Genomic DNA, 18,333 nt, shown 5'->3' on the forward strand with positions numbered 1-18,333 from the left:
GACTCTCACTGGCTCTGCTGCTAAATGGTATATTGAGTTATCTCGTGGATCTTTTCAAGATTTTAACTCGTTGGCTATGGCATTTTTAACTCATTTTCAGTTGTTGATTCGATATGAAACAGGCACACACCTCCTGACATCCTTAAAACAAACAACGGCTACGCATATCTCTGATCATATCCATGAATGGAGACGGCGTCGTCGTTTGATTAAGTTTTGGATTCCCGATCAGCTTCTTACCGACTGGTTCACGACTTCATTCGTCGGTCCGATAGCATGGGACATTGCTATGGGGGCATGTGTAACTGAAGAGAAAGCTATTGCGCGCGCTCAGTACCTTGACTTGGTTTACTCCCAGTCTGGTACGTTATATGATTATTTGCCTGATGCCCCGAGACCAGGAACTTCCAAAGCCCCGCCAACACCATCTGTTGACGGTATCATTGGTTTCGTTAATCCGCCCTCAAAGAAAACTTCCGCGAACCCTGGGAAGCAAAAGTCGAATGCTCCGAATGAAAATACTTCTCAGGCTGTATCTAATTCTGGTAATACTTCCGAGGTTAACGCCGTTCAGTCCACCACGACAGACAAAGCCTCGAAAGGAAAGAAGAAGGGAAAAGGAAAGAATAAAGCGGATCAACCTAAGCAGGATTCCCCTAAACCTCCACCCGAGGAAGGCGCCAAACGCAAACCCAAGTACCCTTGTCTTATCTGTGACGAGGATCACTATACCAAAGACTGCCCAAGGCGGTCTGAAGTTAGTCGTTTGTTGAAAGGTGCTCTCGGGACTCCTGCTGTGCTCAAAGAACCTTTTCCCTCACAACAAACGCAAATGGTGGCTGATCCATCTCAACCCTCTTCTTCCTTTAGTTCTCAAGTATTTATGGCTGGGACGATTCCTGTCCACATCAGTACTCGGGAAAAAGAGTATCCGTCGCCTGCCGGGAAAGAGCCCGAGGTCCCCTCTTTCGCTCCCCCGTCCAGTTCTGGTCCGCTCCATATCGAAAGACCTAGCACTGAGATGCCCGTCCGACCCCCTTCGAAAGGCGTACTCCGGAAATCTTCTTACAACCCTAATGCTCGTGCTGCCCATCACTATAGCATCGTTGAGGACTTAGCCCAGGCTCCATCAGCTATGTCCGCCTTAGAAGTGCTCTAGAGCTGCCCCTTTCAGAGGAAGTCCTTGCTGTTGGCCATCGGTGGCGTAGACTCGGCTGACTCGGATCTGATTACTTTTGACCTTGAAAGCCATATACCTAGACTGCCTCACCAAATTTCCTTCCTCATACAGGTCATCATCAATTCCAGAACGATTCATCGTACAGTCATTGATGAAGGCGCTTCAACTTGCATCATGTCTGTTGCTTGTTGGAAGGCTATTGGTTCTCCGACTCTGAGCTAGTCTCCTACAACCTTGGAAGCCTTTGATGGGAGAGAATCTCGCCCTTATGGTATACTCCAATGTTTGCCCATTTCTTTGGAAGGGAAGATGGTCGAAGTGGAAGTTGAAGTTGTTGATGCTAATCTTACCTAAAACCTCCTTCTCGGACGTAGCTGGACATATGCCATGCGAGTCGTGGCTTCATCTCTATTTCGTGTCATTCGTTTCCCTCATCAAGGGAAGATTGTCACCGTAGACCAGCTATCCTTCTTTGCCTCCTCTTCCGAAGGCAACGTGCCTTTTGTGGAGCATACCTCCAAACCATATGAGAGTGTGGGAGCTAGACTTTTTAAAGATCCTGCTCTAATGGGTGTTTTTTTCACTCCCACCTCCTAACGTTGCTCCTATCAATATGATTTCCGTTCGCTCTGATCCGTGGGTTCTTCCCCCCGCTGATCAGGTGGAATCTTGGGGCGATGAGATGTTGTTGAGTCTTGCCGAGCTCAACTACGTCGAAATTGTTTCTGCATCGGCTCCCCCTTCTGAACATGCTCTTTCGAGCAGGGCTCCCGACTCGTACGCTCATTCCCCTTGGCTTGGAGATGACGCGTCTTCGAATCCTTTAAAGGAGACATTTCCTTCTGACGAAGCCATTACCGAGACCATGTCTCTCGAGGAACCTCCTTTGTTTGATCATCACCATCGATCCTCGTTTCTCCCTTCCCACCCGGAAATGCTTACCTGTCTCGAGCGGTTTGCTCCTTGTCTCCCATCTCAACCCCTTCAGACACCCATTCAAATTTATCAAGTGTCTTCTGAAGGAAATATGGGAAACATTACCCAGACCTAGCCCATCGACATCTTTGCAAAACCAGGGATTGTCGAGCATATTCATGTCGGAGTCACTTGCACTACGGAGGAAATTCAGCTCTATACTGATCTTTTTCGCGAATTTCATGACGTCTTTGCTTGGTCCTACGAAGAAATACCCGGCACTGATCCTAGAATAGTGGTGCATGAGATACCTACGTATCCGGGTGCTAAGCCTGTTCGCCAATGTCTACACCTCGTGCACCCCCGAAAGGCTGCGACCATTAAAGCGGAGGTTGACAAGCTTCTTAAGGCTGGTTTTATTTACCCTATCCCACTCATAGATTGGGTCTCCAATATCGTCCCTGTGAATAAAAAACAAGGTACCATTCGAGTCTGTGTTGATTACTATGATATTAACCAGGCCTGTCCCAAAGATAACTTCCCCACACCCTTCATTGATCAGCTCATTGATGAGTATGTTGGGAGCGAAATGTATTCATTTATGGATAGTTTTTCTGGGTATAACCAGATCAATATTGTGCTCGCCGATCAGCACAAGATTGCCTTTATCTGTCCGTGGGGCACTTTCGCCTACAAAAAGCTCCCTTTCGGTTTGAAGAACGCTGGCGCTACCTTCCAACGTGCAATGTCCTATGCATTCCATGACATTCGTCACATTGTACAACCATACCTGGATGATCTACCAGCTCATTCAGCAAAACGCCAGGACCATCCCGCTCATCTTCGCGAAATCTTTCTCCGCTGTCGACACTACCACATCAGGCTTAATCCTCATAAGTGTGTCTTCTGCATTGAGTCAGGCAGACTGCTCGGGTTTATCGTCTCCCGAGAGGGCATCCGTTTGGATCCCCTTAAAGTCGAGGCTATTCTGAATCTTCCTCCCCCTGCTTCTTTGCAGCAATTGCAGAGCTTGCAGGGCAAAGCGAATTTTTTAAGACGATTCATTCCGAACTATGCCGAAGTGGCTAAAGGTTTCACGCGGTTACTAAAGCGAGATACCCCTTTTCATTGGGATGCCGTCGCTCAAGAGTCCTTCGAGCATCTCAAGGGTCTCCTTGTTTCTGCTCCATTGTTGCGTCCTCCGAATTATCATCGCGACTATACTCTGTATTTGGCCATTGCCGATACCACTATTGGCATGGTTCTCATTCAAGATGACGATGATGACACTGAGCATGTCATATATTATCTCAGTCGCAATATTCTAGATACGGAAACTCGATACGCTTACGTCGAGAAGTTGGCATTGGCCGCCGTTTGTGCTGTCCAACATTTCCGCCATTATATCTTGTTGTGTACTACGACCGTGGTTTCTGATTGCAACCCGATGACGTACATTCTGTCACGTCAGTTGCTGGGGGGCAAGTACTCGAAGTGGATCGTCATCCTCCAAGAGTTCGACTTGGAATTCACCACTGCCAAGTCTAAGAAATCCCTTGTCTTTGCTGAGTTACTTTGCTCTTTTCCATCTCCTACCGCGCCCTCTCGGTCAGAGGACCATATCCTGGACGAAACTCTGTTCCTAATTAGCACCCTCGATCCCTGGTACGGGGATATCATTGTATATCTGCAGACGTCCTCTTTTCGTCCCGATGTGTCTAAGGATGCTCGGCGACAGATTCGTCATCAGTCTCAGCCCTATCGTATCATTGGGGACACCCTGTACCGTCTCGGTGCTGACTTCGTTCTCCGCCGATGCCTAACTTTCGAGGAAGCTGAGCGAGTTTTGAATGACTGCCATTTTGGCGCCTGTGGTGGTCACATGTCCGGATATGCTACTGCTCAAAAGATCCTCCACGTCGGTTATTTCTGGCCCTCCATGTTTAAGGATTGCATTCTTTCCGTCCGCTTCTGTCACGAGTGCCAGATATACCAGCGGAAGATGCATGCCCCTCCCACTCCATTGCACCCTATTGTTACTGTCGGCCCTTTTGCAAAATGGGGCATTGATTATACGACCTGTAACCCTCGCTCGGCCGGGGGGCATGGGTATATTATCGTTGCTGTCGATTACTTCACAAAATGGGCCGAGGCAATGCCCACATTAACTGAAGACGGTCACACAACGGCACATTTTTGTTTAACCCTGTTATTTCATGGTTCGGAGTCCCTCAGGCCATTCTCACTGATCACAGGAAGCATTTCCGTAATCACATGATGACCGAGCTAACAACCCAACTAGGCTTATGGCATGATAGTTCGACTCCATACTATCCTCAGGCCAATGGCCAAGTTGAAGCCATCAACAAGGTTCTGGTTACAATGCTTCAATGTATCGTTGGCATGCACAAGTCTAACTGGCACTTGATGTTGTTCTTCGCCTTGTGGGCCTACCGAACCTCTATGAAGGATGCCATCGGTTTCACTGCATTTCAATTAGTTTACGGATTGGAGGCTACCCTTCCCATCAAGTGCGAGATCTCTTCGTTGAAGTTGGCCGTCGAATTACTTCCCAACACTACTCCGGTAGAGGAACGCCTTCTTTACCTAGAACGGCTGGACGAGACCCGTCGGCTAGCCTCTCTAGCTATCGAAGCACAGAAGAAGAGAGTGAAAACTCACTTCGATCATACTGTCCATCCTCGTTCTTTTGTTGAGGGAGATTTAGTCCTGCTCTACGATCAAGCGAATGATAAGCTGGGGGCAGGCAAACTCGAGCCCATGTGGCTGGGGCCTTATATTGTAAAGAGAGTTTTGCAAAAAGGGGCCTACGAGCTAATTGATTACGAAGGGAATCCTCTCGATAAGCCCCAGAATGGGCTGTACTTGAAAAAGTACTATGCGTGATTTCCATGCACTTTTCTTTATACATACGTGTGTTTTAGCAAGTGTGTTGTGTGTGTGTGTTTTCATGTTTTTGGCTTGGTGTGAAGGCGTGATTGCCGCTTATTGTGTCTTTTGCTTCTTGTGCAGATGTCTGGTGCACCTTACGTTGGTTTCACTGATGGTGCCTGCCACAGTACCCGCAACTTGTCCTCTGCGGCGTGGGTGATCTACGATCCTCATGGTGAGTTGATAGATCTTCAAGGTGTGTGTTTAGGTTGTACCACAAACAATGTCGCTGAATATAGTGCTGTGATTGAGTTACTGGCTGAGGCGATTAATCTCGGTATTCGTGCATTGGTTGTGAACCTGGACTCTCAACTTGTCGTCCACCAGCTCAATGGGCGATATTCCGTCAGAGACCATCGCATTTTAAGGTTGTATTTACGTGTTAAATTGTTAGAGAGGAATTTTGATTTCATTACATATCAGCATATTCCATGACGATTAAACACGTTAACTGATGCATTGGCTAATCATGTATTAGACAGACATTTGCGTAACATATAATCAAAACATCATACAAGAAAGCATATAAAGCACAATAATAGACCATAGAAATATGTATATATATATATATCGTGTGGCGCACCGAGGCACTCAAAAATAAGTGTACATGTCCAAATAGAGTCTGTGTTCTCCGTACATCTGAGACACATGTCTCTCAAAAATCACCAGCAGGAAATAAAAACCTAGGTGTCTACTGCGGTGGGTTGTGCTCCCTATAGTGCACCGCCGCTCGTGCCACCCACCTCAACAGGCGGTGCATCCTGGGTTCCACTCCTACTGTGTGGATCTGGGACGCTCTGGGGACCTCCTCGATCCCCATGTAATCTGGAATCCCTGCTAGTAGGCCCTCAAGGTTCTGGATCACTGTCTCCATCGTATCATCTTCCGGAGGAGCCAGGGCTAGTGCTGCAACGCCCTGCGCGTCCCTCCGCGCCTCTGGAGCTAGTCCAAGGGGTCTCACTGGTCCTACATCTGCATACCATAGCGTTCGTCATTAGGACATGTACATGAAAAAATAAAAAAACATCATAAAAAAAAAATAAAAAAAAATGAGATCAAGTGTCTTACCACCGTCATCCCACTGCTCTCCAGTGGGCAGCTGCATGTCAGGATCTCTGCGGAAGTCCATGCCGGCATATGGCCAATCCTCCACGAAGATCGTCTGTCGCTCCAGCCACTCTCGGAAAAATGTCCCCCACGCCACTGGTCGTCCGCCACCTCCTCGTGGCATGATGTGAGCCCATCGCATGGCCCTCGTCTCACGTGGCCTGGGTAAGTCCAAATCCATGTCTTGCAACTGCAGTGCCGACACCTGCTCCAGCATGAGCGGGACTAAGATGGATCCATAACCAAACTGCTTCGCCTCTCCTCGACGACAGTTGGTGAGTTGCCTCTTCATGTTTGCCGTCACCGTCTCTGCCCAGTTAAACATGGTGGGATTGAGACACTCGAGAGCCAGCCGGAGCTGAGTCTTCGAAGCCTCATGTTGGGCTAGGGAGCCCGCTGCCCGTGTCACCATGAAAAGCATAGCACAAAGCACTACATCGTCCACTGTTGGGATTGCCACCTTCCCACTCCTTGTCTTATGTGCCCGTGGGCACACTTGAGCTATCAGCATATCTAAGGAATCACCCCCGGGTCGCTGCCCCTCCAGAATGGGCCTCTCACCTCGACGAGACAGCCCGGTCAAAAAATATATGTCTATATAGTCAAACTCGATATCCCGGCCTCAGATGATAAATTTCCCATCTGTGGGATTCCAGGCCCTGATCAGTAGCTCCAGCAAGTCAGGTTGTGACCGCAGGTGTGGAGTTAGGAAGAATTTGAGCAATCCGCATGCCCGTAGTGCGTTTCGGCACCCCGCATCGGCGAAAGCTTCTATATCGTTGTTATCATGCGTGCGTTCTTGCCAGACGAATGCCATTATACCCTGCAGGACGAGGAAAATTGAATTAGTACTTCGTTTGAAATTTTTAACGCGGAATTTGCATAAAATCATGAGTTTACAGTGTCATCGCGTCTGTTTTACAAACAGACGCGATGGCGCGGGGCCGCTAGTTAAATTTTCCCGTGATCATCGCGGAAGTACATCACTTTTCCGTGATGATCGGGGTGCGCCCAGTGTAAAAATTATCGGCCATCGCGGACCCGATAGGGTAAACCCGCGATGACCGAGTAGCGGAACGCAGTTTGAAAATCCACCTAAACTAACACTTGGAACGTTCAAAATGCATGAAAAAAGCATCAAAATGAAGCGCAGGGCAATGTGTGTCTACCTGGAACTGGTTTCGGGACGAATGATGCACAGACGGGGCCGAATTTCGCTCGCCAACTTCAGTGCTCCAAGTTGCTCCACGGTAAACTGAACAGTGCTATGGTAAAAATGAATGTGTTAATCCCTTTTTATAGTGATTTTTGCAAATTAAAAAGTTACATTTTATAAATGTGGGTTTTTTCTCGTAGTTTTACCATATGCAGAATCAAAATATGCTTTTAACTATATTTTTATGAATATTGTTCATTTTATCTTGAACGGGTTTACGTGTGACATGTTTTTGTGCAGGGCTTCAGGTGGTGGAATTATGACAGTTTAATATACACTTGATCCCAGAAAGTCATCTTTAAGCTCTTTTCCGACTTGAAGATCGAAAAGATGGCCGAGTTTCCCTTTTGACTCGTTAAAAGAAATGAGAGGCTGTCGCCTTTAAAGCTCTTTTTTCAACCATTTAAACACAAAAAAAGATCGCCGGGCTTTTGTCGTTTTAGGCTCGTTATTGGTTGCGAAACGACGTGCTTCTGACTACTTTTTTACTTTTTCGGGTCAAAGTTACTACTTACGAAAAGTACTCCTCGATCGTAATGGTCGGGTGGTTCTTTCGAGTATCGTTTTATACTTTTTCGGGCTCGAGAGACACAACTCTACGAAAAAGGACCCCCCTGGAGTTTTCTTTTCCGTGTCTTTTTCAAACTCTCTAAACATGAAAAAGACTCCGAGTTTTGCCTATGTCGGACTCGTTAAACCCTGACGACATTGGACTTGTCACCATGACGAGACTCGAGCTTCTCCTTCCTAGGGCTCGTTAAACTATTACTAGGTTGGACTTAATAACAGGTTTATCATTGATTGTCTATGGTAGCTAGTCACTCTTGAACATCGACACTTTTTCTTCTTGTCGGGTTGGGACATCCATACATCGTCATTTGGCCTTCCGTGGGTTTGGGTTATCATTCTAGCCTCATTCCATTTGATTCATGCCGTTTCCATCGAGCCTCTGATCCCTTGGTGCCTGAATGCTGCCACCCCCCTCCAGAGTCGTGTCGCCGATATGTTCAAGAGTATAATCCTTCTGCAGTTTACACCCTCGCCTTTTCCTCTGATTCTCTGTTTCGCCATCTGCCACTTGTTCCTTATCTCGTGTCGTTGATGGGGGAAACATTATGGCCCTCCTGCGATGGGTCATCTCCTGTCGACATCAGCTCTTTATCCAGGAGATTGACCTAGAGATCCCTTTTGGTACCTTAGAGCTTGCATGCCTCAATGGCAAGTTCTTCGCACCTGACGGTTGACTTTCATCATTGGTCGTCGATTAGGTGATTTCATGAGTGTTCGACTTCAGCTCCTTGTTCACACTTCGTGGATTGTGCTGGACAGTACCTTGAGAGCCATTGGCATTATTGGTGGTTTCTCTCACGCTTGTTAACGGTTTTCATCATTGACCGGTAATCAAGCGATTTCCTATCATGCTCGACCTCAGCACATCTATTCGCATGTTAGGATTTGTACTATGATCGGATGGGTTCAAGACCCCGAACTCAGATTACATATGTTCGGGCTGCGTGGATTGGTTTTATGATTACATGACTCATTCATGGATGGCTGCGACCATGCATTTATCATCATCATGGTCTCATTAGTTGGATGGTTGCGTCCATACCACAGACCTATTTCGTATGTCTTTTGGATGGCTGCGCCCATGCCTAGACTACATGTAATTCATTATCAGAGATATCAGTTGTCCTTGCGTGCAGGTTCTTCCGGATAGTGTTCTAGCTCAGTCAGTTCTGTAAAGCATTTCACCCCTCCCTCTCTCTCGGGCTTCATACTTTAGGGGGCATCTGTTACACAGTAATTTGTCACTGTCTTCACTCCATTCTTCCTACTGTGTCATGTTTCCAAGTCATACATGCTCATGTTAGACAAATGCTCTCTGATGTTGCCAAATGACCCACTTTTCCAAAGGTTTCTGCATCATCGCGTCTGTTTCCCAAATAAACACACTGATGGGCACTCCAAAATAGTCCAGAAGCGCTGCCATCGAGTAAGTACACGTGATTCCCATGATGGTCGAATTTCATGCGTCAGCGCAGCTATTGTTTGTAGTTTCCCGCGATGACATGACTATATCCATTATGTAATAGCGATGTCAGCGCGGCAGACCAGTTATGTGCTCGCGATGATGCAGTTTGGGCGAGTTTGTTCCAACAGTCAGCCTTCCAGATGACTCTAGACCTGGTTGTTGGTCTTGTTTATGTCTCCCTCCTTTCTCTGGCATGGCTATTCCATCATTTGTGCTACCTTCCTTGGAGATAAGCTCATCCTCCCACCATTCATGGAGACTCCTTCTCCTATTTAAACTCTCACCACTGCTATGGGCTGCTAGTTTTGGAATTCTTAGTCTTTGGAGTGTTGCTGATAGTATTGTGAGTTTGTTAGATAGTTGTTGTGAGTGTGACAAGTGTGGATTTGTTGAGAGCTTGAGGAAGTTTGTGAAGTTCCTTTGATCTTGTGTAAAACTTGTGAGTGAGAGAGACTTGTGTATTGGGAGATCCATCTTCAAGAGTGAATGCTTGAGGAACATGCTGGCTGGACCCTCCTGAGAAGGCTTGTGACATCAAGACCTTGGTTGTAAGCTTACTCTATTTCATATTTAATGCAATCAATAATGTTTTCCTATGTCTTGTATGCAATGTACTAGATAGCTCATGACTTCTTGACTTTATGAGTAAATAGTTCTTTGTTGTATCCGGTTACGTGCTTTGTTGTATTTCCTTTTCTTTGTTTTAGGTTGATTACTCATTAGGAGAATGAAGGGGAAACTGGAGTAGCGCAATGGAACTCCATCGACCACCGGTTGAGGTAGGCCTCCAACCTGAACTATTTAAGGAGAATTGTTGTTGACTTGTCCTTGTTTGTGACTAGACCCACTCTAGGGCTAGAGGGGTTGCCTCTGTCCGCAGAGGGAACACTTTCCTGCGACACAGGCTTCTATGGGGCACAATAATAACAATATGGGGATTATATGGGCACAACAATAGAATAAGGGGGTTGCACTAATAACAATAAAGGGTTACACTAGTAGTATAGGGACCTAACATGCCCCTCTCCTTCAAAAAGTGTTGTCCTCAATGCTTGAGTAGTTCTGGATGCTTCTGTATAAAAGTATCATACTTCCACGTGGAATCTTCAGCGGGTAAGTTCTTCCACTTGGTGAGATACTATGAAATTGATCGATTTCATAGCTGTCAATTTCTCAGTGATTGCTTCAGGTTCCAATATGATTTTTCCTTCCTTGTCAAGTTTTGGCAATATTGTTTGAACTGGATCTTCTGCAATTTTTGAATGAGTTCTCACCCTGCTTCGTCATTCTTCCATTCACCCCTTGAAGGATGGGTTATGGTGCATGTGTCCGGATTATAAAGAGCCCAACAAAATCACTATTAAAGATAAATTTTCCATTCTTGTCATTGATGAATTATTTGATGAATTTTATGGATTAATTTACTTCACCAAGTTGGATCTTCGTTTAGGATTTCATCATATAAGAATGAAGACTAGAAACATTCCAAAAACAACATTATTGAAGAAAGATGCATTTTCATGGACTCTAGGAGCAACGAAGGCCTTTTAATATCTTAAAGAGGTAATGTGCCAAGCACCAGTTTTCACTATGTTAGACTTCACAAAAACCTTTATTGTGGAATATGATGCATTAGGAGATGGAATTGATGATGTTTTAACGCAAGAAGAAAGACCCATTGCTTTCGAAATTCGTCCAATCAAAGGAAAGCATTTACACAAAGCTATTTATGAGAAGGAAATGTTGGCAAGACTACATGCACTTAAGAAATGGCAACCTTACAGAATGAGAAGATCCTAGTTCAAACAATATTGCGAGAACTTGACAAGGAAGGAAAAATCGTATTGGAACCTGGAGTAGCCACAGAAAAATGAATCTAACAGCTACGAAATCGATCAATTTCAGAGTATCTCATCAAGTGGAAGAACTTACTGGCTGAACATAAGTCATTAATACTAACTTTCTATATGAATTGAATTTCCTTTTTTTTTTTTTTGCAAATTTAGTTTATTATTTTCTAACTAGATACAATTTTAACTACAAGTTAAAAGAAACGATTAATACTAAACACCATAATTTGTTACAAATACGTAGTTTTCAATTACAATCTCACAGGGAGATATCCCATAGTTTGTTACAAAGAACGTAGTTTTCAACTACAATCTCATAGGGAGATATCCCAAAAAAAAAAAAAAAAAAAAACAAAACAAAAAGCCAACTAAGACTAAAGAGCGTAGTTTTGATCAGGCTACATATACGTATATATTGGGATATTGTTGGTTTGGTCGCAAGAAATCCCTTGATATCAAATCTTTAATGCATTTTTCCAGTGATTTAATGCTGGGTTTGAACGTCCCTTCAAGTTGCTGGATACATTCACTCAATAATAGTTGATGATGCAAAGCCTTTCTACTTTTCATGATACGAATTATGGCAGATTCAATCGCTGGTTTTCTATCTTTTTCCACTGTCCCTGTGACTTTTTTCTTCTCATTCCCAGGCTGGGAAGTGGAACCTTAATCCTGGCCATTTTATGTGTAAAAGCAGAATTGAATTCAAAAGTATCATGTGGAGCTATTGTTTTGATAGGTGGCTGCTTCAAAAGAATTTTGTAATTTCTGCAAGCAAGTGAATGCAACAATCTCTCAACATCTTCATCTGGCAAATTCAACAGAAATTTAATGTCTTCGTAAGTCAATTTTTGGGAGTCATTGAGCAACAATAGCGTAGCTGCTTGGTAGGTTGTTACTGTCATGTCTATTTGCTTGTGGTCAAAGTGGGAGATGAATACACACGTGCCCAGTGAATGTATCCATGTAAGCTTACGATTTTTATGTTGGATAGAAAGAAGTAAGCATCTCAGATGGTAGGTTGGCCACATTTCGGTATTCAACAGTGCAGGGGAGAAATCTATTGTAAGATGATTCTGTTGTTTCGTAATATCATGAAAGGTAGCTTGCATTTCCTGGTTAAGAGCAAAATCATTAACCATGGCCTCCATCTTGAATGTAAGCTGTGAACCACACTGAACCTTGAGATTTGACAACCAACTCCGTTCATGATTTTCAATTACCTTTTTATTATTGAACAACAATCTGCGAGAAAGTTTTTCTCTGCAAAATTCAGAAAATACATCTTTATCACCCACATAGCTAACAAGCTTCACCATTTTTCCAACTCACTATCAATATGATCATCGTCATCCCTTTTCAGTACAGTATTACAAACTGTAGACAACAACTCTGCAACGCTGATTCCTGCAATTTCTTTATTGCATATTACTGTGAATGCCTGTACTAGAGCCTTGCCAAAAAGATTATTGTCTTCAAATGCATTCCTCACAAAATCCATATGTGTCATGCAATTCCATAACCTGGTGCACAAATGAAGCAGAATGTTCTTGTAGTATGCCCTGATCTGTATATTTAGCTGACTTTATAGCATCTTCTAAGAATCTAATTACTGCGCTTCCTTGGCTAGTTATATGTTGTGAAAGAGTATTGGCTATTGGTTCCAAGCCCTTTGTCATTGCACAAAACAGACTGTACATCCTTGAAAGATCATTTTTCTTTCCAGCCATTAGCAAGGCATGGCAGCCTCAGCCATCCATTTCCAAAAGTTGGGTTTCATAAAAAGGGGAAAGGAGTTCATTTCTTACTTTCTCTAATAACTTGTTCTCCGTAGTAGAGTGCAAATAATTTGCAACTCTATCCTTCTCTTGTTTCAAACATTCTTCAGCCTTTACCAAATATTGAGGACAAGAAGACTCTGAAATCCATAAAGCAGCGTTTCGAGAATAATAAGTAGCAGTGTCCTCCAAAACGTGAGCTTCAAAATCCTTCTTATAAAAATCCATGCTACCCATGCCTATTTCCACAAAAAGGTCCACAATGTTTCTCAGCAAAGCCCGATCAATTTGCTCTCCATCAATCATATTCATCACTGCGTTCTTCACATAACCACGCATCACCAACTCACGAAAACAATTGAATCTCACATTGCAGAGGGAAGAAAGTTTTTTTTTTTTTTTTTTCTCACGAGCGTTTGGTCCACGATAGATAACATATTTGAGACATATCGGATCATGTCCTTGTAATGTTTCCACCATTTCAAAACCGCCCTCAACATAAACTCATCGTACTCTTCGCTTAAAGCTGGTAAAACTTTCCCACTGATGTGTTCTTCAAGACACTGACGGTATTTCTCATAGATTTAGTGCGAGTAATTATGAACACCCTTTTGGGTAATGCACATCTTGTAAACAGTTGAATGAATATTCATGTAATCGTTCATACTATACTCATCATTTGAAACTCCTTCCAACTTGTTTCTCAACTTTACTATACCAGCATATATAATACCCCATCCCTCTGCCAAATGTATTATACTATTCAGCCTTGACATGCCCATCCTATTTATTGCATTGTAGATTTCAATGTTGAGTTAGCTCAAAGTCAACACTTTTTCAGAGTAATCTGGAGTCAACAAAAATATGGGTGCCATGATGGTTGGCCATTGCAGATTTCTGGAAACCTAATTTGAATATTGCTAGCTGCAAATTTAGCATATTTTGAAATTTAATCTACATAACAAATTTAACATATTTTGAAATTTAATCTACATAACAACAATATTAGTGAAATCAAGCTCTTCATCCATATCTATTAAATTTCCAAAATATTTACAAATCTGCAATCAAATTATACTCAATTTCTTTATGGCCCATTAGGTCCAAACTACATCACTCCATTAATCATGATTTATTGATTTCAATTTTTATTGTCTACCACTGTTGTTTTCTTTCACCACAATTGCTGATTTCCGAGGCTGGAATGGTTGACTATCGTTTTCAGGGGCTGTATCAGTTGGGGGCTCGCAGAGTCGGTGTGACTTCGCTTCCTCCATTAGTGTCACGCCCCTACACCTGCGGTAGTCTTCCAACCGCTTGTAGCAAGTGCGACACCACCAAACGCTTTCTTTTCACCAATACTAACATTCGTGGACTACGCCTACTTTCACATTAACATTACTTAGCTTGTGTTTTGCAACCAAGTAAACATGCAATTATCCTTTATATTTAATGAAGCACATACTCATTCATTATCCATAGCAATTATAACAAGAACATCAACAATTGCAACAAGTATAAAGGGGAGGGGCAACTCCCCGTAATGTGAGTCTGCCCGACAATATATTAAGAATATCAGTTTACAACATACAAGTGTGTCTTGCCAAACCAAGTCTCACACTTAGCCAAATAATACAAAGAGAGGCAACCTTGCCTTTTACAACAGTCTTGTGCACCTCTTGCACAAAGGATGGTGCTCACCCGAGCCACCTAAAATCCTATGCCAAGTCTTACACCAAAACCGCACCTTAGAATCCACCCCGGGCACACTTGCCCAACCTTCGACTTAATTCCAAGACTTCAACCCAAGTGTACAATCCTCTAAGAGTAGAGCGCATGAGATATGCGCATCTCTCTTCCTTAACTGCGCACTTCTCTTGTCCCTTGCGAAGATATGAGAGTGAATGCGTTGATGTTAATGAGCTCTCATGCTCCACTTATATATATGCTTCTCTGCGTGGGTTATGTGTGGGTGGCAGCCCCTTGGCCGACCCCCAAAACCATCATAACGCACCCATAAAGCTTCCTTTCCAAGTCGGCTTGCCCTCACGCAAGTCTCCTCTCAAATCGTTATATAAAGCTCCAACACTTAGTCGCATTCCAAAAGTGTCGTTCTGCTTTCGTCGCATTAAACTCGTGTGATCGTCGCATATGTCGTTCAGCCTTCGCCCGTGCGCTCGCCCGCGCGCGCGCGCGCACACCCGCGCGCCCTCGTGCACGACTTCACCGGCGCCCGTCGCACCCGCAACCGGAGGTCCTTACATCCTCCTCCACCTGAAATCGTTGTCGTCCTCGACAACATACCATCCTGGTAGCCATCCACCAAGATCATCATCATCCATGATGTTGACCCCTCCACACAAAGCAAACATCCTTGCAACATATGTAGAGCCTCATCTCCATCATGCCTCGACTTAGTGACCAACTGCCACCAAGCTCACCATACCAAGGTATGCACCTCAATAGTATGCTCTCCATCAGATGTCATCTCGATCCATGATTACTGACCTCCTGTCTTCATCATGTGTCCTCATGTGAACTGCTGCCATGATACTCCAACACAATGCTAACACGTCTCTGTCGACTGCATGCCCTCATGTCTGAACTAGTCGGATGGCCAGTCCAACTGCCACGCTCAAACCATGAGAGTGAACATCCTCATGCCACCATCAGTCGTTTCTCAAAAGATCCTGTCACATCCTTGACTCATCAAGAATCTATCTCTATTATCCATGCTCAGGTCCATGGAACTCCATCCATCTCATCTGCAACATGTCGTCCATGATGTTTGGTGTCAATGTGCTACATGAAATCAGCCACATCTATCCCAACACCATCTATCTATGTGCGTATCTCCTCCATATGAAGAGACCCTCTCCATCAACTCTTGATGTGCCACATTCAGGTCCATGAAGCAACCTCCATCATATCTGCAATGTGCCATCCCTCAAGTCATCCATAGAAACAAGTATGCACTTGTCTCACCTATCCATGTGCTGCCCATGATCATAGATCAATTAGCTCCCATGTGTCAAAGTAGTTGAGTCTCGGCTCAACCCATGCCCAAGTCAAGGCATCATCATCATCATTGTAACTCCATCACTCCAAAGTGTCTCATATCGATCCTCCACATCAAGTCACTCTTCCAAGCCATGCCCATACATGTACTTTGAAAGTATGCATCCCATACTGCATCAAAGTCTGTGACCTCAGCTCCTCAATGCATCAAATCCTCTAAGTCCACCATATATGAAGCCCCTATAAGTCACAACAATCTCATGTCATCATGAGCTCCACAATTAGCTCACAAATCCAACCAAGTCCATGGCCTTGTTGTACAAGAGTGCACAACCTCTCCATCAACTCATAAGTAATAAATCTCCATGTCACACTAGCAAATCCATCTGCACAACATCCTTGCCTTGGCACTCCTCATAGGATGTCCATAAGTGACACCTCTATAAGTGCTCCCACATAATGTCCCTGCATAAGACTGCCATGCTCCATGTCTCCAACCTGATGTCCATGACTAAGTTGCCCATGTAGTCCAACCAAGTAGACCTACCACAACAATCGGTCATCCTCATCCAAGTCTTCAATCTTCGGTCTAGTGAACTCGGTCACCAACCATATCAGCATCATCACGAGTCCCTTCCATCATGTCTCCTCCACTGAAGGTTCCACCAAGACTATCTCTTGGTCTCGGCCATGAGAAGTCCACCCAAGCATCACAAGTGTGTGCCCTCCTCAACTGTCCACGAGTCATGCCGGGCACTTAGCCATGTGGCTAAAGCATGACCCATTCCTCCACAACGATCATCATGTTCCGCCCTTGTCAAGGGCCTCTATACCTTCTACCATAAGGTCACAAACAACCCCAACAAGTCCTGCAACAATCGACAGTTCTGGGACAGTTTCCATCCCACCAATGAGTTGCTGGCCAGCGCGCTCATTCTTCAAGGAATCTCTCTCATTTCTTAAATCAGTCCTGGCCTCCAAGCCGAGATTAGATGAATTTTAATTTCGATATCGCTGCTCTGGGTGTACGAGAACTTCAATTTACAAATTTCCTGTCATAAGGCAAACAGTTTGCGGCTTTTTTGGCCATTAAAACTCCACGTTTTACTATAATGCTTTTAGAATGAAATGTGATTATTGCCTTGGAGCTTTTATGGTGTTGCATATTGTAAAATGGAATGGATTTTATGTATTTTGAGAACAAGCTTATTTATTGTGTTATTATGTGTTTATAATGGATTTTACATGATATCCAATTTGTAATATTGGATTTTAAGTGAGAAAAGGATGTTAGGATACGTTATTTGTACTATTTTTTTGAGAAGAAAAAATCAACCATCTTTTATTAATAAAAGAAAAGATGGTTACATATGTTTGTACTTATCACAAGAGATCTTATTTGTACTTTTGAAATAGGATAGGTTACTTGTGACTCGTTAAAGACATGTCTCATTTAATATTTAATATTTTTTTCTTTTGGCATTAAATGTTGTGTAGTTGAAAGAGGATATATTATTTGTAATTTTACCAGAAAAATTTCATTTAATATTTATTATTTTTTTAATAAATTAAATTTTATTTAGTTGAAATATTATAAATAATAATTAAATTAATTAAGATATATTATTTTTACAATTAAAAAAGGAATTAAATGAAATACACATGTTTTTATTAACAGAGAAGTGTTGAATATTTGCATTTTAGTGTTAAAAGTTAAATTTGGAATTTATGATATTAAATTTTAAAATTTAATTAAGAGATATTATTACTAAATTTAAAAATAATTAAAATAATTTTGAAAATTTTATTTTCGATGTATTTAAAAAATAATATATTATTTTAAAATATATTGAAAAAAAATATTATTATTATTAGAGATCAATAAAATATAAATGGTTTACATATATGTGTATACAAACAACTATGTGCAATGATTATATCAACACAATGGGTTGTCAACCTTGACTTGTATTTACACAATACATATAGAAATTATTCTTGTAATAGTTCAAAAAATTAATGATCACAACTCATAAATTTATTTATAAAAACTCATATTGCTAGTTGCTTGTTAATGGACTTGCCCTTCGTACTAAAACATGTTTCTTGTGTTCCTCAAAAAAACGTAGAGCTTTTTTGTTGACCTGCACCCCTCTTTGATCATCGATTTGCTTCCTTGTTTAATTCCTTGTATCCATGGTGGAAGGTCATATTCCTAAAATTGATGCCCAGTGTGACACCTTATGGAAGGTCATATTCTTAAAAGACGATGCCAAGTGTGA

The 18,333-nt window shown here is 43.0% G+C and overlaps 2 pseudogenes; both read right to left on the minus strand.

Annotated features, from left to right (window-relative positions):
• Positions 1–11,833: 11,833 nt before the first annotated feature.
• On the minus strand, positions 11,834–12,574 carry LOC149198707 (cullin-1 pseudogene; annotated as a pseudogene).
• Positions 12,575–13,003: 429 nt separating this feature from the next.
• LOC149198708 (cullin-1 pseudogene) lies at positions 13,004–13,513 on the minus strand (annotated as a pseudogene).
• Positions 13,514–18,333: the final 4,820 nt, after the last annotated feature.

This window comes from Pinus tabuliformis, chromosome 2_1, assembly GCF_031772625.1.
Source record: "Pinus tabuliformis cultivar Carrire ecotype Pingquan chromosome 2_1, CPIR1, whole genome shotgun sequence".
NCBI classification, from domain to species: domain Eukaryota; kingdom Viridiplantae; phylum Streptophyta; class Pinopsida; order Pinales; family Pinaceae; genus Pinus; species Pinus tabuliformis.